The sequence below is a fragment of the Pseudonaja textilis genome, chromosome 5, assembly GCF_049901715.1.
Source record: "Pseudonaja textilis isolate UNSWEBS1 chromosome 5, rPseTex1.2, whole genome shotgun sequence".
In the NCBI taxonomy this organism is placed as follows: Eukaryota; Metazoa; Chordata; class Lepidosauria; order Squamata; family Elapidae; genus Pseudonaja; species Pseudonaja textilis.
Genome location: NC_141994.1, coordinates 66,163,262 through 66,189,682, shown reverse-complemented (window position 1 = coordinate 66,189,682; position 26,421 = coordinate 66,163,262). Strand labels below are relative to the sequence as shown.

The following is a 26,421-nucleotide window of genomic DNA, read 5'->3' as shown; positions in this document are numbered from 1 at the left end:
TTCAGACCATTGGTCCTATCATCCGTCCATAATGGTACGGGTAGTCCTCAACTTACAATCATTTCTTTCGTGACTGTTCGAAGTCACAAGAACACTGAAAAAAGTGACTTAGGATCAGTTCTCATACTTCCTGAATAGCATCCCCACAATCATGTGATCAAAATTAGGACACCTGGCAACCAACACATATTTAGGACAGTTGCAGATCATATGATTGTCATTTGCAACTTTCCCAATTGTATTCATTTAGCAACCACAAGATTTACTTGGCAATTGCAGAGAGTCGCTTAAGAAAAAAGTCATAAAATTGAGTGCAACTCATTTAACAGCCACTTTGAATAAATCATGTGTAGATTTACACAACACCCCCGCCCCACTCCTAGAAGAGTGAAATATTAAAAAAAGGCAGAATATTATATTTCCCTGGATAATAAAAGAAGAAACATGTTTTAAAGATCCCTGCCTCCAGCAGATATTTGGTACCCTTTAAGAAAGGCTAGGCCAGTCTATCTACAAGACAAAAAACCTTCAGTTCCAGGGTGATGGGATTAAGACATGACCCTCCAAGACATAATAGGGTTGTCCCATCTAGCAGCAGAGCTCACCACATGGCATAATCTAAGGACATTGCATCATCCAGCAAGCTTCAACCAAAGGAGCTCAAATAACTTCAGCTATGACCCCTGCATAGCCCCATGGGAATCTGACAGCAGCCAATAGAATATATATTCTTGCACAGTAACAGGAAGCTCAAGTTCAAAGCCCACGAGAGGGTATAAATACCCGTCTCTCTCAACTCCACATGTACAGCTACCCAGGAGCTCAAACCCATGTGTTTCTGTCCATCAATAAACCATCTTTCCAATCAGCCTCCATGTTTTCAGTGTCTTTCTCCCTGCTTGGAACTGAACCAGATGGATATTTCTCCCAACAAATGGAAATTCTAGTCCCAGTTGTGGTTATAAGTCGAGCACTACCTGTATTACAAATCAGAAACCAAACCAGGCAGAAAGCATCAGGTTAACTCTCCTTTCGGTAGACGACGTCATTAAGAACGCAAACCAAAACAGCTCCATTCCATTCACCCATTTGTCCCCAAACTTACCTGTCACCAGTAACGAGAGAGGTTGTTGCCTCAGCAAGAGATTGACAGATGGATTATTTCTGATCCAGGTCACTTTCGCAGGCAGTAACCCCCAGCTCTGTTTCGTCCCAGTTCTCCATTAATCTGTAGATTTTTTTTTTTTTTAAAAAAAGACAAGACAAAATAAGACGGACTACATATTGAAATAGGTGTCTTGGGATGTATTGTCTTTCAGAATATATGTATGTAGGTGAAAGTGCACAAATGGGGGGTAATGTTTTGCAGAGAATCATTTCTGCTGGTGGGGAGACAGCAGAGCTTGCTAATACAGCGAAGCTAGACTGGAAACTTTATCACAGAACTGTGAATTGGGAAGAAAGCATTTTGCAGTAGCTCTTATTTGAAAGGAGTATTTTGAAAGAAAATATGCATAATTAGGTATTTAAATATGCAATTCAAGAAGGGGAGAGAAAACAGATTAGGGGGAAAGTGGAACGGAATTATAAGTAAAAACAACGAAAGTGTTTTTAAGGTAAAAACAGCAAGAACCAAATGGAATGAGAGCAATTAAATGTCCTTCCTTCATCCTTGTCCTGCTTTTGTTTTTAGATATTTGTGTAGTAGTTAAGGTGCCAGCCTAGACACTAGGAGACTGGGAGTTCTAGTCTCACCTTAGCCCTGAAAGCCAGCTGGGTGACCTTGGACCAGTCACTCTCTCTCAGCCCAATCCACCTCACATGGTTGTTGTGGGGAAAATAGGAGGAGGAAAGTGCACTGGAGATGTTTGCCACCTTGAATTATTTATAAACAAAGAAACAAAAAAGTGAGATAGAAAGAAAGAAAGAAAGAAAGAAAGAAAGAAAGAAAGAAAGAAAGAAAGAAAGAAAGAAAGAAAGAGAGAGAAAGATGGCCCATCAAATTGCAAGACCTCCACAACAGCTCTAAATAGCATTTGTCAATCATCCCAAATATATATTTTTTAAACGAAATAGCCCAAATGGTGAGTTTGTCCAATCTTGAAATTCCCAGCCTTCTTGTTGACTTCAGCTAGATGGGATGTAATGGGAAATGGATCCAAATGTAAGAAATGATTTTTTGATCATGGTTTAGCTACATTAGCTGTTTGCCTAATGTAGAATGTTGGACTTTTTTTTTTTTTTGCGTTAACACCACCCCAATTACAAACCTTGATTTGACAGAGGATAATATTTGTAACTCAGGGTTGAACTCTAGGGCTCTTGGTGCTCTCTGACCTTGGTGATTTTCTTGCAGACATTTCATTACCCAACTAGGTAGCATTATCCATGCAAGAAAGGAATGGGGTTTGCTCTCTGTTTACTACTCTACTGTACTCTATTTTACTTTACTGTATTCTTCTGTATTCTATTGTATTCTACTCTACTCTACAGAATATTTATAGCTCAAGAGTCCTAGATGCTCTCTGAGCTTGGTGGTTTTCTTGCAGACCTTTCATTACCCAACTAGGTAACATTATCAGTTCAAGGAGGTAGTGAAGTTTGCTCTCTGTTTACTACTCTACTGTACTCTATTCTACTGTACTCTATTTTATTGTACTCTAATATACAGTAGTAAACTCTACTCTACTCTACTCTACTCTACTCTACTCTACTCTACTCTACTCTACTCTACACTACGGAATATTTGTAGCTCAAGAGTCCTTGGCGCTGTCTGAGCTTGATGATTTTCTTGCAGACATTTCATTACCAAACTAGGAAACATTATCAATGTTGGAACAGAGTGGGGTTTGCTCTCTGTTTACTGTTCTTATTCTGTTCTACCCTTCTCTTCTTTTCTCTATTCTGCAGAATATTTCTAGCTCAGGTTTGAAGTGTGGGGTCCTTGGTGCCCTCTAGGCTTGGTAGTTTTCTTGTGGACATTTCCTTATCATGCTAAGTAACATCATCAGTAATCAAACTAACAAGAATACCACTAGGCTCAGAAAGCCCCTAAGACACCACAAACCTTGATTTATCACACCAAATAAGGCATGGAAATCTTTCTATGGTATGTTTAGTCATGCTTGCTAGAGTCCATTAGTCTCTACTCTACATGAACAGCACATTCTGACAGTCGCTGCCTTTCTGGAAAGCCGTTTTCTTGCACAATACTATCCTTATTAAATTGGGCTTCTCCCTCCATCTCATAAATGTACATTTCTGAATGAGCCATAAGTAGCTCTACGGAAACGGCTAAATCATAATACCACAAAGCAGGGTGTGGTCTCAGATTTATTTTTCTATTGTAGGTGATAAGAGAACATTTAAATCTATAGTATTTATCTTTTTACTGTTCCCCTTTGGGATTGTTAAACTTTTTTTAATTTACTTAATCATCCCAGAAGCCTTTTATTGCTCATTGTGTGACAGTCTAGTGAATATAATCCCTTAGTTAAGTGCCAATTAATAATTTTGCAAAAACTTCATTCAGGATTAACCATCGTGAAACAGATACAGTTCTCTTTGCTAATCCTCAATAAATCTATTGCTAATAGACAGTTATCATTCCGAGAATAAAAGTGTGAATTAATCTAATTTTAACATCTTAGCGAGATCATTATTGTGTGTTAAAGAAATACACTCTACCGTGATTTAATGTATTATTTTAATTATTGCTTTGATTTTATACTTGCTTTTGTATTACAATCAACCCTAAGGAAAAGAACAAAGCATCTAAGAAACACAATACGTTTAAAAAATGAAGAACTTAGATTTAAATTAACCCCACAATAGGGACTAAATTCATTTAACAATGAAGAGGCAGCCAGATTGGCTCACAGTTATTTAAATATCCTGGATTTAATAGTGATCAAACTGTGATTTTATACAGGTATAGTTCTTGACCTACAACCATCACTGAGCCCAAAATTATGGTTGCAAAAGTCATCCCAGACATTAAGCAGGTCACCACGTGACTATATCCAGTTATACAACCTTTCCTGTGGCAGCTGTTAAGCAAATGCTGTGGATGTTAAGTGAACCCATTGTACCCACACAGCCTTTTTTTTTGCCAGAAACTGGACGTAAAGGCTATTTGGGGGCAAAAAGCATTGTAATTTACAGTCATGTGATCAAAGGCTGTAAGTTGCCAATGGCTGTAAATGTGATCTCATTTTCGGCACTTGGCAACTGGCCCACAGGACTGCAATGGGGGAACTCTGAAGCTGAGTCATAAGTAGCTCCTTTAGATTTGATCTGTGTTATGCCCCTGTTGGAATCTGATTCAGAGGGGGAGGCCCAGCAGCTGACAGGGAGTGGGAGTATGGCTCCATTGGCTGAGGAAGAAACTGGGGAAGGGCAAAGTCCAGCTGGGCAGAGCAGGGGGGAGAGGTAGAACAAGGGAGAGGGGATTCAGAGGAAGACGCAGGGCCACCCCCTCTTCATCCTAGGGCATGCAGGGAGGAACGGAGAAGGGAGCAACGTGAGTTGTGTGGCTTATGGGGGAGGAAAGGGCCCTGATTCCCTTCATTAGCTGCAGCTGGGAACACAGTGTTTAAAAGGGGGAGTTGCGCACGGCAAGTTGTTGAATCACTGAAGTTATTAAGTGAGTAACAGGGTTGTTAAGTGAATCTGTCTGCTTCCCCCATTGACTTTGCTTACCAGAAGATCACAAAAGGTGATCACATGACGCTGGGACACTGCAACCATCATACATGTATGATGGAAGGGAAGGAAAGAAAGAAAGAGGGAAGGGAAGGGAAGAAGGAAAGAGGGAAGGGGAAAAGGGGGAAAGGAAAGGAAAGGAAGGATGAAAGGAAAGGAAAGGAAAGAAGGGAAAGGAAGGAAAAAGAAAAGGAAAGGAAAAGGAAAGGAAAGGAAAGGAAAAGGAGAAAAATGAAAGAATCAGATGAGGAATGAATGAAGAAAATGAACCATTAGCTTCCTTGTCTGACAATATCTCCTCTCTGCTATCACTGATCTTTCTCCTAAGCCACACAATATGACAAGCTGGTCATATTTGCTATTTAGCTTACATTGGCAATTAAAAGACTCTTCTCCCCAACCCCCCTGAAAATGACCCAATCCTGACTGGAAGCTGCCCCAGCCGTGCCACATTTAAGAGCTGGGTCCTCCAAGGATCAGATTTTTTTTTTTTCACTGACTTCCTTTATCTCTCTGTTGTTGTCCCCTAAGCCACCTTTCATTGTCAGGCCCGTGCCTCGGCCAGGCACACTCCAAGTTCCCACTCCAGCTACACGCTCCATGTAAATAGCATTTGTGTTAAGAAAGTCATGTCCTGGGTGACTGGTGTACATTGAAACTGATGTTGTTGTCGCTTTAGATCTGTCACTTTAGATCTTCAGTCAAGCTGTGGAGGCAACTGGAGCAGGCAGCCGAGGAGGACTGAGATGAAATATTTACTTCCTTTTATTTAAAGCGGGCCCTGGTGTCCGTCACTGTTCCATGCTGGCACAGCTGGTTAACCCTTGTTGGCACCTGTCTCTTTTGACTAGGTTAAATGTTACAGTGCATTTCACAGAAGTGGGAGATCGGGAAAAGGAAATTTTGGAGTACAACCATGGTGGTGTTGTAGTTCGCCAGCAGCCTATGCAGACGGCAGTGAAATCAGACAGTGGGGAAGAACAGGGACCATTCCGGGAGGTTGGAGAGGACCCGGATGAGGGTCCTGCAGAGATGGGGCCAGGACCATCTGGGAGTGGGGTGCTGCCTCTGGAGCCTCCAGTGTCTGGCAGCAGCAAGGCCGAGGAATAAGGGGAGCCTGTTCCCAATGCGCGTGTGCGCAGAACTGCTAGAAGGCAGGATCAGCTAAAACAAAAGGGGCAGCTCAGGAGTAAGCCTTGGAGGTGATTGCTCCTCCCATAAGGTATAAAGGACAGGCAAAGATGATGAAACCTTAGCAGGAAGCAAAGTTGTTCATTCGGTTCAGATTCATTCTTGAAGCGCTTTGTACTTTGGTTGTTTTTTTTCCCCTAGTTCATTAGACACTTCTGTTATTGGCAGCACTTCACAGGAAAACAAGGTGGGTACTTATCTCAAGGGACTATTTGAGAATTCATTACCAGCTGGGAATGAAAATAATTCCCAGTGTTGCAATAAAACAAGACTTGTTTTTAAAATAAGCGTGTGTGTAATTACGGTCTCGGAAGCCTTGGTTAGAACAGGCGGCATCCCTGGGTGACAAAACAAAACTGATTTATATTTATCAAAAATGACTCATATTTATGACAATCGCAGTTACTCCCGGGTCATGTGTCGCCTTTTGTGATGTTCTGACAAGCAAAGTCAATGCATAAAGCCAGATTCACTTAACAACTGCAAAGATTCACTTAATGGTGGCAAGAAATGGAGCAAAACACACTTAACAAATATTTCACCTAGCAACAGAAAAAATGTTCGGTTCAATTGTGATTGTAAGTCGGGAGTGGTGCAGTGGCCTAGAGATGAAATTCTCGCCTCACAATCAGGAGGCTGTGAGTTCGATCCTAGGTAGAGGCAGATATTTCTCTCTCTGAGCACAATGAGAATATATCTGCTGAACAAAACTCTGCATTGGCAACAGGAAGGGCATCCGGCCAGTAAACACTCTGCTAGCTCCATTCAGTTGCCCAGACTCCACCCCGTAAAGGATTATGGGGTCATTAAAAAAAAAAGATGCATTGTGGTCGTAAGTCAAGGAGTGCCTGTATACCATCACAGTTGCCATCTTGACTTTCTGGACCTTATCCTGCAGATTTCTCAGTACTGGAATCTGGAAGATTCAGATTCAAATCCCCGTTCAATCATATAATGATTTTGGGCCAATTGCTCCCATTCAGGACAATTGCCTCTTCACAAACTAGCCTGCATGATCCCAAATCCAAAAAGTCAGTTTCACTTATGTTCCATCATTAATCTCTTTAGGACTTATTTTATGCATATCTTCTTCCCATCTATTGTATGCATTTTCCCCCACCGTACACGTTTTTCTAAGCATGTGTTTTTTTTTTTCAGCTGAAAAGTGAATCACAAATTTAAAGAAGCTACATTTCCAGTGATTCACCAACTCATCCTCAATGCATGAACAAGCCTATTTGACTAGAAACTACAGACCAAAATGAATAAAGTCATTTCCTTAACTTCTTTCAGAAGGTCAAAAATAGACTGGATGGAACCAAAATAACAACAGCAATTTATCTGAGTGAGATGAGGTTAGTGCAAAGCAGTAGCATCTGTTGGCAATTCCTTTGATAAAAATCACACTTTTCCCAGGATTTAACTACAGCGAAGGACAGTTGTGCAATTCCAAGGGAAAAAAAATGCAGTTTGCAGGCAGTTGTTTTGTGAGAGCGAGTTTGGTCTAGTGGTAAACGCACCAAGTTAGAAAGTGGGAGGCTGTGAGTTTGAGTCCTGCCTTAGCCATGAAAGTCAGCTGGGTGACTTTGAGCCAGTCACTGTCTTTCAGCCCAACCCACCTCACAAGGTTCTTGCTCTGAGGAAAATAAGAGGAAGAAGGTATTTGTTCGCTGCCTTGAGTTATTTGCAAAAATAGTAAAAATGGGGTACACTCATTAGAGTAAACAATACTTCATGGGGGGGGCGGGAACTCAGGAAAGGTTTCTGTGTGCTACTCAGGAACCCTGAGGAAAATAAGAAGGGGAAATTCAGAACAAACAAAAGAAAATAAACTCCACTCCTCCACTCACCATAGAATTCAACTATGCCTCCAGGCTTGAAATTTTGGGCCTGGACAATCTAGAACAGCGCCCCCTGCGGTCCGATCTAAGCAATAGTTCACAAAATTGTCTGCTATAACATCTTACCTATCAACAACTTCTTCAGCTTCAATCACAATAATACACCAGCAAACAACCGATACAAACTCAAGGTAAACCGCTCCAAACTTGATGGAAGAAAATACGACTTCAGCAACAGAGTGGTCAACGCCTGGAACACCCTACCTAATTCCCTAATTCCCTACTGTCCCTGCCCTACTGTCCCCATTTATCTGTATTTACTTCCTTTGTTCTTGTTTATGTTCATACCTATATTTGTTATCTTGTACATGTTTTATATATATGTATGTATATGTATATATATAATTACATACAATAGTCCTTAGATAAGCTGTAGACTTCTTTATCCGGAGAAGCATGCAAGAAGGATTTGAGAGAAATCTTAAATGATAAGGTCTAAAGAATTACCAGGCACAGCAACTATATTTTATTTCCAGTAAAGTTAGCTCTTGTTCAGGTGTTTGTCTGCAAAAGAAATGTGGCTATTTCAAATCAGAGCCTCAAAATAAATCCCTGGTTTGGGGATAAATTTAGACGTTAAGATCTGCTGCGCTCAGAGAGTGGTGTGCACACCACCTAAACCTTTCTGTGGTGAGTTATGGGTTAAGGATGGAAAGTATGCAAAGAAATGGCTTCAGAGAGTTTCGCTTTGAGTGTATTTTTCTAATTATGTTCCGAAATCATAGGAAATGTCAACTGCCATGAAGACACCAGGGACAAATATGGAAACAGAAAAGGAAGCAGAATGAAGATCTCATAAGGAAGAAAGGTAAGTTCTACAGATCCAGATGAATGATCTGTTATTTCCTACAGATGCTAACTTGGTTTCTTGGGAACAAAAGGCGAATGGTCTTCCCAATTTCTGATATTACACATTATGGACCCTCTGATCCTGCAGGTAAACACAACAAGCTGGAATTGGAAGGCTACTTTTATAAAGCCCATCTAAGTTAGTGACTCACGTCATATCTCTTGGTATCAAATTCTACAATCTAACTTTGTCTAGTTGCAAGTGTGTTTATTTTTCTCTCACTCTCAATTTCCTGGATAAACTCAAGTGAAAAATTAGGGGAGAATTAAGATAGCCACTCCTAGAATCTCTCAGAGTATATCAGTTAGGATGAGAGTACTGAGTGTTTAGACTGTCAAGATTCTGTCATAAGGTAGTCATAACCAATATCCAAAAAAATTTACTACCAGTTCTGTGGGTTGATGGGTGTGATGTGGTATTGCTTGGTCAGCGTGGCAGGGGAAGGATACTGCAAAATCCCATTCCCTCCCCACCCCACTAACCTGCTTTCTAGCTCCGTTCTCCTGTGCAAGGCAACAAAAGAAGACCCAGCCAATCAGCTGGGACTCGGGACAAAGGTGGTATTCAGCAGGTTCAGACCAGTTCTGGAGAACCAGTAGTGGAAATTTTGAGTAGTTCGTAGAACGGGCAAATACCACCTCTGACTTGAGATTTTACAGTATCCTTCCCCTGTCACGCCCACCAAGCCATGCCCACAGAACTGGTAGTAAAAAAATTGGAATCCCACCACTGACTCAGGAGACAGAGAATAGATGGGGCAAGACCAGTCAGAGGCATTCAAAATTTCCACTACCGGTTCTCCAGAACTAGGCAGAACCTGCTGAATACCACCTCTGGTCATAACCTGTAGTTACAACATTTAGTGATGCAGGATCCAATCTGGGTCGCACTTTTGGAATTCATAACTAGAGAGAAGTTCCTTGACGTTGGCTTCAGCACGAGTCTGAAACCTCCGAAGACAAAATCTGTGATTGACCCAGATTGGATCCTGCAAGGTTATCCCGGGACACGTATATTTGCCTTCATTCATTAAGTGATGATTTGAAATTACAACAGCACTGAAAAAAAGTGATTTTTCATCATTTTTCAAATGTATGACCTTTGTGGAATCCCCACAGCCATGGGGGTCAAAATTCAGACGCCTGGCAACTGACTCATCTTTATGACGGTTGCAGTGTCCTGGGGTAACTGAGACCTTCTGGGAACAAAATCAATGGGGAAACCAGTTTCACTTAACAAACATGTTACTAAGCGAACAACTGTAGTGATTCACTTAACAACTGCAGCAAGAAAGGTCATAGCATGGGACAAAATTCGCAACAAATGTCTCACTTAGCAACAGAAACGTTGGACTCAACTGGGATCATAAGTCGAGGACTACCTGAATTGGTATGAGCAAATAAAGAACTGAACTTCAGCTGAATTGTTCTTGTGCGGGGCCTGACCATATCTTATTTAATCCTTTCAACGTAGCCTTTCAATTGGACTGTTTTCTTCTGTTCGGGAGAAATTGTTTTCTTTTCATGCCTTCCTCATGAGTCTGACTGTAGTCGATTGACTAAGGACCTCCAGGAAGCGTTATGGATAATTGATGTTGTAAGCTGCTGAGACTCGCCTTTCGGCAACAAGGGCAGCAAACAAATGTAATAAATAATGAATAATAAGAAAGGAAGGTTTGCTTTTCTGAGAACCTTCCCACCTGCCATTCATGAATAAGAGAATGACAGAGTTGGAAGGGACCTTGGAGGTCTTCTAGTCCAACCCCCTGCTCAGGCAGGAAACCCTACACCACTTCAGACAAATGGTTATCCAAAAACTTCCAGTGTTGGAGCATTCACAACTTCCTGAGACAAGTTGTTCCACTGTTAATTATTCTCACTGTCCATAAATTCCTCCTTAGTTCTAGGTTGCTTCTCTCCTTGATTAGTTTCCACCCGTTGCTTCTTGTCCTTCCTTAAGGTGCTTTGGAAAATAGGTCACCCACACTCTTCTTTGTAGCAGGCCCTCAAATATTGGAACACGGCTATCATCTCTAGTCTTCTTTTCATCAAACTAGACCTACCCAATTCCGGCAACTGTCCTTCATATATTTTAGCCTCCAGTCCCTTAATCATCTTTCTTGCTCTTCACTGCACTCTTTTCAGAGTCTCGACATTTTTAATATCATTGTATGACTTTGAAGCATTTAAACAACCTCTTCCAGATTCTGCTTTTATGCTCCCTTGTCCGCATACACCTGCTCCAAAGAACAGAGAGACAGAAGCAATGACAAAGGAAAATGCAAAACATTTTACACACACACACGCACACACACAAAACCCATGTGTGCTGTCACTTTTCCCACACACTCTCTAGGAAATAGATAAAGACAGCTTGCGTCTTTAAAATCCATCCGGTCAAAGTAAGGTAAAACAGGGAGAAGGGAGATTTTCATCACACACACACACACACACACACACACACACACACACACACACACCCTCTGCATTCACAGCCAGTTATTGTAATGAAACAACAAAGTTTCATGTACACAAGTTTAAATCCCTCCAAATCTCTACCTTTGCGGATCTCTTTCCCTTTGAAATGTATCCCAGTATTATTATCCTTGAATACACATGAAAACATTAAGCTGGGAATTCATAATAAGAGCTACATCTGGTTCGGCCGCACTGAATTACATGCACATGTGTGATTAAATGCCCAAAATTATTCCCACTTAAGCAATATCCATATGGGCAATGCTTAGGCACCAAGTTAAAAATTAGCTTTTAACAGATGACCCCATGCAAGTTGTGGAGTTCACCGGGAGAAATATAAGGTCACCAATTTGCTCCAGCCCTATTCCCTTCTCCCCATGGAAACTAAGCATGTGATTGTCTGGTAGGAATCATAGAATCATAAGAATGGAAGGGAACTTAGAGGTCTTCTAGTCCAACTCCCTACTAAGGCAGGAGTTCTTATATGATCCCAGACAAATGATTTTGGGGCCTGGACAATCTAGAACAGCGCCGCCTGCGGTCCGATCTAAGAATAGTTCACAAAATTGTCTGCTACAATGACTTGCCTATCAATGACTTGTTCAGCCTCAATCATAACAACATACATACAAGGGCAAACAACTGATACAAACTCAAGGTAAACTGCTCCAAACTCGACTGCAGAAAATATGACTTCAGCCACAGAATGGTCAATGCCTGGAAAGCATTACAAGACTCTGTTGTTACAGCCTCAACCCCTCACAGCGTCAACTTCAAACTGTCACCGTGGACCTCACCCCATCCTTAAGAGGTCCTTAAATGGGGCGTGCATAAGCGCACCAGCGTGCCTACCATCCCGGTCCTACTGTCCCCATTTATCTGTATTTACTTCCTTTGTTCTTGTTTATGTTCATGCTTACACTTGTTACCTTGTACATGTTTGACAAACAAAAAAATAAATAAATATAAATAAATAAAATGATTATCTAATATTTTCTTGAAAACCTCCAACAATGGAGGTCCAACCACTACTCCACGAAGCAAGCTGTTCCATGGATTAATTGTTCTGTTAGGAAATTCCTCCTTATTTCCAAATTGGATCTCCCTCTAATGAACTTCCATGGCTTCTTGTTCCTGCCCTCAGGAACTTTGAGGAATAAATTTCTTCCCTTTGATAGGTCTCCACGTTTTGGAGGATGGCTATCATGCCAACCCTTTCAATAGGCTAGACATATCTAGTTCCCTTAGCTATTCGTTGTATGGTTTAGCTTCCAGAGCCCTAATCATCTTTGTTGCTCTTCTCTGCACCCTTTCTAGGGCCTCAAAAAAATTTTTTATCTATCTAGGTGACCAGAATGTCAACTAAAAAACATAAAAAATACTCCTTTGGTCTTTTTAGTTGCCAGCAGAAAGGGGTGGGGAAAAGCAGTGCATTCCTTAAATGCCTTAGATAATCGCCTTGGCAGCCCAAAGCGGTCAGCACACAAGAAATTTACTGGAGAGTATGATTGATGACTCTGGGCTATGGATGTGTCCCATTGGAGAATATACATCCAGGGGGTGGGGGAAGACCCAGGTCAAGGGAGAAATGAATGATGTATTTTGGTGTCGCTGCACCCAGCTAACACCAACATGGCCATCCTAATGAAACATTTTCTTTTTTACTCTGAGACATTTTTTTACTCGAGAGACTTAGGATTTGAATGGGGGTGGATTTGCTGGAGCCCTGACACAGAACTGGATCCAGTATTCCAAATGTGATCACATTCCAAATGTGATCATTCCATTCCGGTAGTAAAATAGCCATTAATCCGAAAAAGCATCATTATCAGCATCAATTCCATATTCCATCAGACTGATAACAGCTTATCCAAAGAGCAGAAGGCAAAGGAAGGGGATTTGTCTTGCACAGACAGAGGCATATTTAGCTCAGGAAAAAAAGAAAAACTTAAAAACTATTCTCGCTGGATATTCTTTATATAATACCCCCACAGTCCATTCTCCTGTTATGCAACTCAGCTTAACATAATAACAGAGTTGGAAGGGAGCTTGGAGGTCTTCTAGACCAACCCCCTCCTTGAGCAGGAAACCCTATACCATTTCAGACAAATGGCTGTTCAATCTCTTCTTTAAAATCTCCAGTGTTGCAAGCTCTTACAACTTCTGGAGGAAAATCATTCCACTGATTAAAAGTCTGTGGAGATTCTTAGTCACCCACGTCAAAGGTGGCTTTTTCAGGAGGCAACTTGACATTCTTCTTGTTGTTGTTGCTTTTAAGATGTTTCACTTCGCATCCAAGAAGATTCTTCAGCTCTGATTGTATGGTGGGAAAAGGAAGGATTTATATTCCTTGCAGACAGCTGGGTTATTTGCATTCTTTTAGAGAATTATCGAGGCCACTTGGAGGTACATCTGTGTCCTCAGGGTCACCTGAGTAGTTCAAATGGGTGTGGAGCCTTCTTGGCTGCAGATTGTTTAATGGATAAACCTCCAAGTGGCCTCAACGGCTCTCTGAAAAGAATGCAAATGACCAGCTGACTGCAAATGACCCCACCATCCAGTCAGAGCTGAAGAAGCTTCTTGGATGAGAAGTGAAATGTCTTCAAAAGAAAAGAAAAAAGGAAGTCCAGTTGCCTCCTGAAAAAGCCCCTTTGGGGTTCCACCAATTAATTATTCTATCAGAAAATTTCTCCTTAGTTTTAGGTTAGTTTTCTCTTTGGTTTCCATCCATTGTTCTGCCTTCAGCTGCTTTGGAGAATAGATTGACCCTCCCCCTTCTTCGTGGCAGCCCCTAAGAACTGTGATGGCGAACCTATGGCATGAGTGCCACAGGTGGCACACAGAGCCATTTGTGCAGGCATGCAAGCCCCAGCCAAACTTACCTGCACTGCGCATGCACACACCTCCCAGCTGATTTTCGGCCTGTTTGAGGCCTTTTTCACCTCCCGGGGGCTTGAGGGAAGAAGCCTCTGAAGCCTTTTGAGGCTGAAAAACGGGCCTGTTTCGGCACTTCTAAAAGCGGGCACTTCTGGTATTTCTAGAAGGCTTGTTTTTCGGCCTCCTGAGGCTGCAGAGGCTTCCCTCAAGCCTCTGGGAGGCCAAAAAAAGGCCTCAAACGGGCCGAAAATCAGCTGGGAGGTGTGTGCATGTGCAGTGTAGGTAAGGGGGCGGGGACTGTTGCATGTGCAGGGGGGTGGGGCGCATTGCATTGTGGGTGCCGGTACACGCACATGCGCTTCAGCACACCAAAACAAAAAGGTTCACCATCGCTGCCCTAGAAGCTTGTCCCCTACCAACTGAATACGGCACTGCAGCTGACTTCATCCAATCCTTTCTCCTTTTCGTTGTGAACCCCTTTATTATTTCCCTTTCTTTCATTTTTTTCCAGAAAGAAAGACAGAGGCCCCCTTGCGTCTTTTCAAAGAGATCAATGCAAAAAAAAACCAGGGTCTACACTTAAAGTTCTATAAATGGAAACTAATTCCCAGGTTTTAATAACAAATTGCTGGTCTGTGAGTTGAGACAATTCTGCTCATTTTCTCCTCTCCTTGATTTTTTCATGCGTTAGTAATGCATTCACACCATGTACTCACAAAAGGGTTTTCATACTAGGGATAAGAATCACATCACTTCGTCCATGGGGTAGGACCAGTGGTAGCTTTTAGAAAATCCTGTTCCTCGAAATATATAGCCGACACAGCAGATCTTAGCTTCTTCCTCACCTAACGTCAGTGTGCTCAGAGCCAACCAGGGGTGGGATGCAAATATATTTTTACTACTGGTTCTGTGGGCATGGCTAGGTAGGTGTGGCCATGTAACTGGGTGGGCGTGGCTTCTCTTTTTTGCAGCACTTCCCCCATGCTCCTTTTTTTGCCTCCTGGGCCTCAGGGAAGCCTCCTGGGCAAAGCACTAAGACAACGAGGGGGATCCTGGCACAGCTGATCATCGGCACAGCTGATCGTCAGGAGGACGGGGGGAAGAAATACCGGTTGGGTCGAGCCAGTAGCTGTTTTTTTACAACTGGTTCGGCCGAATGGTAGCTTTTTTTTTTTACTACCGGTTTGTAAGAACCAGGATGAACCGGTAGAATACCACCACTGGAGCCAACCCTGATTAGTTAAACAGGTTAAGCAAAGGAGAGCTATTATTTGAAGTCATAATAGATTTTATCTCCCACAAAACAAAATCACAGGGATGGTTACTGTGGCCAAGAAATACAGAGATATCTCCCACTTAAGAGAAAGACTTTGACAAATGAAGACAAAATAAAATCTTTTATTTAAGGAGAGCTTGGTTATTTATGGAAAATGATGGCTAAAAGCATCGGTTTGGTCTAGTGCAGGGGTGTCAAACTCAGTTTCATTGAGGGCCACATCAGGGTTGTGTTTGACCTTGGGGGGGCCAGCCGGCTAGCTCGATGTCACTCATGTTGGGGATACCTGTGGTGGCCAAGTGCTAAGGCAGGACTTCCCTCAGACCCTCCCTCACTCTCATTATAATCTTCCTTCCTTCCTTTTCTTTTTCCTTCCCTTTTCCTTCTCCTTTCTTCTTCCCCTTTCCTTGTTTTTCCTTCCTTGCTTTCTTCCCATCTTCCCTTCTTTTTCTTTGTCCTTCCTCTTTCCCTTTCTCCTTTCCTGGCCCTTCTTCCATGCCGAAATGCAAAAGGGGGAAACACTATGTTTTTACTTTGTTTTGCTAGCCCTCTGCCAGCCAAAATGGAAGTCGGGAGGGAGGTGCACACGGGTCTCCCATGCTCCGTTTTCACTGGCAGAGGCACCTCGGTCTGGTCCTTTCCTGTTTCCAGGGCGACACCACGGGCCAGATCTAAGCACCCTTGAGGTTGACACTTGTGGACTTCAACATGGCTGGCTGAGGGATTCTGGGAGTTGAAGTCCACAAGTTTTAAAGCTGCCAAGTTAGGAGACCTGTGTTATAGGCTGAAAGATCAAGGGAAGTCTTTAAATGTAATAATTAAAATATGCCTCAAAAATGCCACAAATTACTAGATAAGTAAAAGAAATCAACAGTCATTTTCTTATTTAAAGATTTTTTTTTTAAAAAAAAAAGCCCACACAAGTTGAGTGGAGAGGGAGCATAGATCGTAAAAATACAATGCCAAATTGTTTCAAAATGGATCTTCAATCTGAACATAAATGTTGGTCTAGTTTTCTGGATAGGTAGATAAATGGCTGTGCTGGAATTTCCCTCTCCTCCTCTTTAAAGGTAATACCTTAATTTGCATAGTAATAACCCAATTATTGTAAGATTAGGCTACAGGAATCTCATTATGGTTATTCTTACCGAACCGTCAATATTCCATTCAATATCTTTTAATCTTACCTACCTTAAGACGTAATTATTCCAAAATAAATACTCATTCATCATTAATGCAATTCTTTTTATAAGGTTGGGGGAGGGGAGAGACGAAAAAAAAGAAAACCTTTGTAATTTTAGCTTTTACTTCCCACTAATACAACACAAATTCTTTCCCCCACTTTTCTTTCTCTTCATTTAGGGCAGCTATAGAAACAGTTCAAAAGTGGCCAATGGTAGAGAGGAAGGAAAGAGGCTAAATTCAGAAATTGAGGCCAACACCCTTAGAAGCAAATAAACAGGTAAACAAAATATGTAAGTAACTGTAAGACGATATGCTTACAAAATGAAGATATACCATGATTCAAAGAGGCATATACCAATAACGATCTTAATTTTTATCTTAGGGAGTTTATCATCCACTGCATTCTAAAAGCTAAAGTTTGAGGATGTTACATGCAACACATGAATTTTTATCATCTAAAAGAAAATCTATATAGTAATCTTTTGCCTGGTCTGGAGTCACTGCAAAAGAAGGAAGATTTAGCTTGTGCCATAACTGAGGCAAATGTTGAAATATGTGATAATGTTGTTCTTCAGGACCTCTCATCCCTTCCTGATTCCCCAGCCTTCCCTACATGGTGAGAAAGATCCAGGTCTGTCATTCCCAGCAAAATTTAATCTCTGATACCTCCAACATTGATGACATGGGATGGGACTCAGATGTTGTTTGACAAAATATAGAGGCTTCCAAACTAATCTTTTACTGTAGAGTGTCAGGATTCCAGCAATCGCCCTAATTAAACCAAGATTCTCGAGCCAAACTTCAAAAAACTTCAAAGGATTTATTAGAGGCAACATACTGGCATTGCCCTGTATGAAGCCAACTCTGGCATACATAATTTACAGTCACCTGTGATCCTGGGTGTCTCATAAACCAAATTCTCCAATTGAGCACCTCCACGGGCTGGGTGTCATCATTCACGTTCTCCAATGAAATATATCCGTAGGCAAATGCTCTGGTAGTTTAGTTACAATCTTTTAAAGATAAGAGTTGGAATGTCCTTTCGATTTCAAACTGCTGCACTGCTCTTCCAGATTTCCTTCTCCCCCACCCTTTTTTTATGGCAACTACTAAATTTTGTAACAACCAATTCTATGGGCAAGACTAGATGGGTGTGGCCAAGTGACTGGGTGGGCATGGCTTTTTTTTCTTTTTTTGTTTGCAGCACCTCATCCCATTTTGGGGGCCTTCTGGGCTTCAGGGAAGCCTCCTGGGTGCGTGTTTTTGCTCCCAGAAGGCTTCCCTGGGGCTCAGGAAGGAAAAAAAAAACAGAGGGAGGTTTGCATTCCTGGGCCTCCGGGAAGCCTCCTGCATGAAGCAGTAAGTAAGCGAGGGGGATCCCATCACAGCTGATCAGAGGAACAGCCGATCATCAGGAGGGAAAACAAAACAAAACCTTAAGGAGTGACTGGGCAGGGAAGAACGCAGTCAGCGATGTTGGGTATATGTGCAATGTCACACATGCGCAATAAGGATTGACTGGGCGAGGAGAGGAGGAGCAGGCGGGGCTAGCCAGGGGCACAATTTGCCAGTTCTCCGAACTGCGCAGAATCATAACAACCAGTTCTATAGAACCCGTCCAAACCGGTAGAATCCCACCCCTGCTCCTGTCCTAAAAGAAACAGTACAAAAAGTAACATGTTAATTATTAAGTTCTATAAACCCTGAATCCAAGTTAACCTATTATGTCCAAGCCAATGAACCATGTGCAGGTCATCCTTGGCTTACGACTAGCTGCTTAGTGATGGTTCGAAGTCATAACAGACCTCCCCAGGGCTACAGGCAGTTCTTGACTTACAATAGTTCATTTAGTGACCGTTCAAAATTACAACAGCACTGAAAAAAAGGGACTTACAACCATTTTTTACACTTATGACATGGCAGTATCCCCATGGTCACGCGATCAAAATTCCGATGCTTGGCCACTGGTTCCTATTTGTGACGGTCGCAGTGTCCTGGAGTCATGTGATTTCCCCCTTTTGCGACCTTCTGGAGAAGCAAAGTCAATGGGGAAGCCAGATTCACTTTAGTGACCATGTTACTAACTTACCAACCACAGTGATTCAGTTAACAGCGGTGGCAAAGAAAGGTCATAAAACAGGGCAAAATTCCCATCACAAATGTCTCACTTGGAAACAGACATTTTGTGATCATAAATTGAGGACTGCCTGGACTTAATAACCAGGTGTGGTCTTCAAAAGGTTTAGCAAAAGATTCTCTGCCCGGTTGCTGGGTGGTCATGGCCATGGTGGGCGTGGCCTAGTCAGCCTCCTGCACCATGGGGGGAGGGATTTTTGCCCTCCTGGGCTCCGGAGGCTTTTATCGAGCCTCCAGGAGGGCAAAAATGGCCTCCCTGGACTCCAGAGACCCTCTGGAGGCTGGAAACGGGCCTATTTACGGCCTTTCAGAACTTCCGGGAGGCCCATTGTTCACTCTCCCCAAGTCTCCACACATGCCCTGCACTTACCTGCATCCAAAACGGGCCACGTGGAGACTCCTCAGAGGGACGGGGTGTGCGGGACTAGCCAGGAGTGGGATTTGGGGGTTCTCTGAGCTGCACATCTATCTTAGCTAGGGGCCCTCCCGAACCACTGCAAACCCCCCGCAGCCCACCCCTGCTTATGACCCCAGTTCCCAAGTTTTGACAACTGCCCTTTCCTCGTTGTGGTCACATGACTGCATTTTGGGTTTTTGGCAAACAACTTGCATTTATGGCTGTTTAAAATCTAAAGTGGCTGAGGATAAAAAAAAGATTACCATAGTAAATCCTGCACTGACCAGGTAGCTGGACTTGATTCTCTGATTCTAAGAAACTACATGTAGCAATAGATCATTTTCTTAGTCAAGATGCAGGGTCCCGATGTCCAGCTGTGACCAGAATGCGTTTTAGCGATGCCTCGGTTAACCTTCTCTTACCCTATGTGCCAAAATCCTCTCCGTGTCAAGGATTAATCCATGTGTGTTAGATGACCGGTCATTCTACCTACTACTGCCCTTGGTCCAGTTGGATATGGCCCCAGCTTCCCAAAATATTATTCAACCCTGTTTTCTGTATCATGAGAAGGTCACATTTCCCTTCACAACACAGTTGCTCTTGAAACTTCAAGTGAGATTAAAAGAAAATAGACAGACTGAACCATAAGACAGAAAATAAGACTTCATTCTTCCTTTTCTGTGCAGTGATTTCACTCCTTACTATAAGTAGTACTCAAATAATGACCACAATTGAGCCCAATGTTTCTGTGGCCAGGTGAGATGGTTATTAAGATGATTTTGCCTCATTTTGCAACCTTCCCTGCCACTGTTAAGGGGAGCTCTGCAGTTGTTAAGTTAGTAACATGATTGTAAAGTGAATCTACTTCTGCAATGACTTGGTTTGTCAGAAGGTGGCAAAAGGGAACCCCAAGACACGGCAACCATTATAAATACATGCTAGTTGCTAAGTGTTTGTGTATTTTGATCATGTGACCATGGAGATGCTGCAACAGTCATTAGTGTGAAAAATGGTCATAAGTAACTTGTTTCAGCACTGCTGTAAGTTCAAACGGTCACTAAATGAGGCGCCTCTGTGGCGCAATGTGCAGTACTGCAGGCTACCTCTGCTGATTGCTGGCTGCCTAAAATTTGGCAGTTCAAATCTTACCAGGCTCAAGGTTGACTCAGCCTTCCATCCTTCTGAGGTGGGTAAAATGAGGACTCAGACTGTTGGGGAAAATAGGCTGACTCTGTAAACTGCACTATAATGCGGTATATAAGTCTAAGTGCTATTTCTATTGCTAAATGAAGTGTTGTAAGATGAGGATTAATCTGTAATGACCAGAGAAGGCTTTTTTTCAAGGGCGTTATCAAGAAACTGAGGCATCTACCCCACGCCCAGAATTTCATCTTCAGTATGAAATGGAGTATGAACCCTTGGCTGGGGAATTCTGGGAAATGAAGTCCACCCAACCTTAAAGCTGCCAAGGTTGAGAAACACAGACAAAAGGGCCTCCCTTCTTTAGAAAAAATTATCTTCCACTTGAGTTTTTTCCTTTCTAGCCAGATTTATTGCTTTTAGATGTCCCAATAACCCAATTTTCCAAGTTCTCCAGAAATCGACATGCACAAACCAGAGGTGGGTATTCAGCAGGTTCTGACCAGTTTTGGAGAACCAGTAGTGGAAATTTTGAGTAGTTCAGAGAACTGGCAAATACCACCTCTGACTGGCCCCGCCCCCATCTATTATCTGCCTCCCATTGAGTCCCAGCTGATCAGCTGGGTCTTCTTTGGTTGCCCTACACAGGAGAACGGAGCTGGAAAGCAGGTTAGTGGGGTGGGGAGGGAATGGGGCTTTTACAGTATCCTTCCCTCAGGAGTGGGGAAAGAATGGAGATTTTATAGTATCCTTCCCCTGCCGTGCCCACCAAGCCACGCCCATCAAGCCGCACCATGCCCACCAAGCCATGCCCACAGAACCGGTAGTAAAAAAAATTGAATCCCACCCCTGGTCACAAACCCAAATTGTGTAGATGTGTGGAGGCCTTCATGCATACCCATTTCTGTACCAAGTCCCTTCTTGGCAAATCCGCATTGTCAGACTTTACTTGGTGATAGTGCAACTTGAAGTTCTACAAAGAAGAATTCAAGGACACAGATACGTAAGCCCAGAGCTCCAGCAACTGCCAGGATGAAACATAAGGCCTATTTATACCGCAATCAAGGCTCAACCTTTTGATTCTCCCTCCTGTTTACTCCCTCCATTTCTGAAGAACCTTTAGAACAACCTCACATACCTTGAGCTGCGTATGCACAGGAGCTGGTTGGCAATGTGGTATTATATAATATTAATGGAGGTGACCCTAAATGCTAAATGGGAATTCTCGTAACCAAGGAGAGGTACAATAGACCGACAAACACAGATCCATGGAAGTATCAGAAATTCTTGAAATCACTGACCTTTATGGCGCGTGTCTATGCAGGCACCCCAAGCAGAATAAGGGGAATACTTCATGCAGAAAAATTATAAGGACATTAACTTGACAAGCGCATGGATTCAGGAAAGCCAGGGATGAACTGCTGATGGACTGGATGCCGTCTGATGCAAATACTATCAGGACATAATTAAATAGGATTATATAAAGTAGCTGGGTGATGCTATGAGTAAAAGGAAGACTTACACATAGCGGAAGGAAAATTTACATCCCAGTGTAGTTGAAAAGAATCTTTGTTCAGAAGCTCATTTGAATGCCGACCCTTAAGGAGGGAAAGATATGCAAGAATACAGGCAGTCCTCGACTTACAGCAGTTCATTTAGTGACTGTTCAAAGATCTTGTCATGCGCCTGTCAGAATCTGATTCGGAGGGGGAGGCCAAGCAGCTGACAGAGAGCGGGAGTGTGGTTCTGTTGACTGTGGAAGAAACTGGGGAAGGGCAAAGTCCAGCTGGGCAGAGCAGGGGAGAGGTAGAACAAGGCAGAGAGAATTCTGAGGAACACTCAGGGCCACCCCCTCTTCATCCTAGGGCACGCAGAGAGGAACGGAGAAGGGAGCAACGTGAGTTGCATGGCTTATGGGGGAGGAAAGGGCCCTGATTCCCTTCATTAGCTGCAACTGAGAACACAGTGTTTAAAAGGGGGCACAGCAAAGTTGTTGGAAGCAAATCATGAATTATCTGGTATCGTCAAAGCTTATCTGGGTTCCTGGCATCTTCCCAACTGTGTGTGTTTGGCTGTGCTTTCAAGGCTGCAATTCCTTCTCCTGTCCTGTCCAGTTAATTACTGCAGTGTGGTTTGTTTGAATTTTTAGTTATAGTTTGTATGTACTTTGTTTTGGACTGACTTTTCTACAGTTAAAGGCTGATCCTGGGAGAGTTTTTGTCCAGCCGAAAATAACCTGGACATTGGGGGCAAAGTTGGAGATAATTAAAGGGACCCTTCTTGTTTATTTAACTGTGTTGCCTTTGTGCCATACCCCGGGTCATTACAGTCCCCTTTTTCAACCTTCTGATAAGCAAAGTCAATGGGCAAGCCAGATTCACTTAATAACCTACTATTCTTAACAACTGCAGTGATTCCTTTAACAACTAAGGCAAGAAATGTCATAAAGATCACTTAACAAATGTTTCATTTAACAAAGTAAGGTTCTGCATTTAGGCAAGAAAAACCAAATGTACTTGGACAGTATAGGTGGTACCTCGCTCAATAGTAATAACTGTAAGAGGGATCTCAGAGTCCTATGGACAATCATTTAAATAATGAGCCAGCCATGTGCAGCAGCTGCCAAAAAAGCCAACACAGTTCTAGGCTGCATAAACAGAGGGATAGAATCAAGATCACATGAAGTGTTAATACCACTTTATACTGCCTTGGTAAGGCCACACTTGGAATCCTACATCCAGTTTTGGTCACCACAATGCAAAAAGTTGTTGAGACTCTGGAAAGAGTTCAGAGAAGAGCAACAAAGATGATTAAGGGTCTAAAGGCTAAAACATATGAAGAATGGTTGCTGGAATTGGGTAATGTCTAGTTTGATGAAAAGGACTAGGGATGACATGATTGCACTCTTCTAATGTCTCAGGGGCTGCCACAAAGAAGGAACCAAGCTATTCTCCAAAGCACCTGAAGGCAGGACAAGAAGCAATGGATGGAAACTAATCAAGGACAGAAGCAACATAAAATGAAGGCAGTTAGAACAATTAATCAATGGGACAACTTGCCTCCAGAAATTGTAAATCCTCCAACACTGGAAGTTTTTAAGAAGAGATTGGACAACCATTGGTCTGAAGAGGTGTAGAGTTTCCCGCCTAAGCAGGAAGTTGGACTAGAAGACCTCCAATGTCCCTTCTGTTATTCTATTCTACAACATAAATGTTGGTCTCCATTGTGATTGTTCAGTGAAAGACCGTCTGTAACATCCAACGCCAAATCCCTCAGGCTTCATTTTGGATCTGGGGACCTTCTAAATGTTCCTCAGAGCAAGGAAAAATGAGGCCAATCAGAAGGTCAGGGCGATGGGACACTCTATACCAGGGGTCTCCAACCTTGGCAGCTTTAAGGCTTGTGGACTTCAACTGGCTGAGGAACTCTGGGAGTTGGAGTCCACAAGTCTTAAAGTTGCCAAGGTTGGAGACCCCTGCTCTGTACAATATTTTCTCCCAGGACAGAACCAGCATGATAACATTTTATTTGATTTATTTGATTTGTCAATCGCTTACAAGATAATAAGTCTAAGTATAAACATGAGTAAGAATACAGGAAATAGGTGCGAATAAATGGGGACAATAGGACAGGGACGGGAGGCACGATGGTGCACTTATGCACGCCCCTTACATTCCATTCTTATGAACTACCACTTAATGGGAAGCTGTTACTTCATTTAATAAGCTACCAGCAAGCGATAATGAAGTCTGCCGAGGATTTTTCAAGGCAGAAGAATAAGCAGATCCGGTTCGTTCGCATAGCTGTCGTATCTGGGCTGCAAAAATCTGGATAGCCATTAAAAAGCAGGAGACGGCTATTCCTTGATTTCCGACCATCACTGGAACCAGAGTTTCCATTGCTTGGGCAAGTTGATTGTTCGGTGAGTTGTGTCCAACTTGTCATCTGTTTTGTTTTGTTTTTCAAAAAGAGGTTTCCAAGCCTAGTAACGTCTTCAGTGAAGTTTAAGGGATATCAGTGTCAGAAACGTTCAGAAACCAAACCCACAAAGTCAGAGAACGAACCTTCGTCCTCATCCTACAACCGAGCTACAGATATTTGCCATTATTGCAAATATATATTTGGTTGGATTCAGCTCAGAGAAAAACGTTTCTTCTAGGACAGATCCTGTACTAAGAATTTATTTATTTTTTTAAAAAAAGCGATAACATTGGTGGGGTTAAAATAAATTGTCCACTGTTATAACCCCACCCCGCTTTGTCCCTTGGCAAATAATTTGCTCTGTTGTTGTGTTGCTGAAGCTTTTCCTTTTGACCGCTGGCTTCAAAACAAAGTTCATGGGAAGTTCAGAAGGAAAGAATTTTCAAACAAACCCAAACATACAACTCAGAGAAATAATGGGGAGGGCTGAAAACAAGATGACAAATCATAGTAGGGTTGGGGGAAGGGAGGAGGGAGAGAGAAAGAGCGGGAGGGGAAGATAGGTAGAAAGGCAGAGAGTGGGGGAGAGAAAAGGAGACAGGGAGAGAGAAAGAGACAGAGAGAGAGAAAGAGAGAGGCAGAGAGAGAGCAAGAGAGAAGGAGACAGGGAGGGAGAGAGAAAGAAAGAGAAAGAGAGAGGCAGAGAAAGAGAGAGAGGCAAAGACAGAGGGGGAGAGAGAGAAAGAGAGAGAGAAGGAGAGAGGGAGAGAGAAAGAAAGGCAGAGAAGGAGACACACAGAGAGAGAAAGGCAGAGAAAGAGACAGAGAAAGAGAGAAGCAAAGACACGGAAAGAGGGAGAGAGAGAGAGAGAAAGAGAGAGAGGAGACAGAGAGAGAGAGAGAGAAAGGCAGAGAAGGAGGCAGAGAGAGAGAGAGAAAGGTAGAGAAAGAGACAGAGAAAGAAAGAAAGAAAGAGGCAAAACCACAGAAAAAGGGAGAGGGAGAGAGAGAGAAAGAGAGAGAAGAAGACAGGGAGAGAGAGAAAGAGAAGGAGATGGAGAGAGAGAGAGACAGACAGAGAGAATAATTAAGTGGATTGAAATTTTGCAATGTTGCATCAGCTCAGAACTGCTTGGTGAGGATTTTTTTTTTTTCCTGCAAGGTTCAAATGCTTTCCATTTTAATATTGCAATTTTGCTCCTGGACCTTGATCTCTGTCACAGAAGATCATTCCAGAGACAACAGCTCAAGAACTTTCAAATAGAGAAAAGGCAGTTAAAGAAAAGAAATGAAATTAAGGAAAATATGTCTCTCTGAGATAAGCTTTTCCTGAGCAGAGAAATCTTTCTTTGAGGTCTTTAAAAAAAAAAAAAGATACAAAACTTTACACACAGGACCGGAGGTGAACCGATCTATCTGAGCGAGGTGCGTAAAATATCCTGATGCACCAAGAAATGAGATTTGGCAGAAACAACATTCATCTCCTTCTATCTAACTCAGTTGTTGTTGTTTTTCAGAGATGAGTTTTTAAATGAAAAGAGAAGGGGAGAACAGAAATAGGAACTCAGGAGCCCATGATGTGCTGTTAAACTACAAACAGGATCTTTGGAGGGGGCGGGGGGGGAAAGAAATGTTGAACAAGTTTAGAAGAACAACAATTTCCTGCTCAGCCGTGGTAACTTCAATCTACTCTTTTCCTGATCTGCAAATTGTTCCACTTCCAAGTGAAACAAAATATTTGTGTAGCTGCTGTGCAAGCTGTCTTTAGGGAGATTTGTTCAACATCTCCATAGCAGTGGTGGGATTCAATTTGTTTTACTACTGGTTCTGTGGGCGTGGCTTGCTGGGCGTGGCTTGCTGGGCAGGGGAAGGATACTGCAAAATCTCTCTCTCCATCCCACCAACCTGCTTTCCATCTCCGTTCTCCTGTGCAGGGCAACAAAAGAAGACCCAGCCAATCAGCTGGGACTCGGGAGGTAGAGAATAGATGGGGGTGGGGCCAGTCACAGGTGGGATCCGCCGGTTCCCCGAACTACTCAAAATTTCCACTACCGGTTCTCCAGAACTGGTCAGAATCTGTTGAATACCACCTCTGGTCCATGTGAAAATATTTACAGACCCGTCACATCCCGGACATAAACTGTTTCAACTCATACCCTCAAAACGACACTATAGAGCACTGCACACCAGAACAACTAGTCACAAGGACAGGTTTTTTCCCAAACACCATCACTCCACTAAACAAATAATTCCCTCAACACTGTTCAACTATTACAAAGTCTGCACTACTATTACTATTAATCTTCTCATCACTCCTTATCACCCATCCCCTCCCTCTTGTGACCGTATGACTATAACTTTGTCGC

The 26,421-nt window shown here is 42.7% G+C and overlaps 1 protein-coding gene across 2 annotated transcripts in view; it reads right to left on the bottom strand.

Moving 5' to 3' along the window:
• SOX5 (SRY-box transcription factor 5) overlaps nucleotides 1-26,421 on the bottom strand; it is a 1,005,438-nt gene that overhangs the window by 837,017 nt on the left and 142,000 nt on the right. For both annotated transcript variants that reach the window (XM_087935225.1, XM_087935226.1), the window contains exon 2: nucleotides 1,106-1,228. The gene's annotated coding sequence lies outside the window, so the exon portion shown is untranslated. The remainder of the gene's footprint in view (nucleotides 1-1,105; nucleotides 1,229-26,421) is intronic.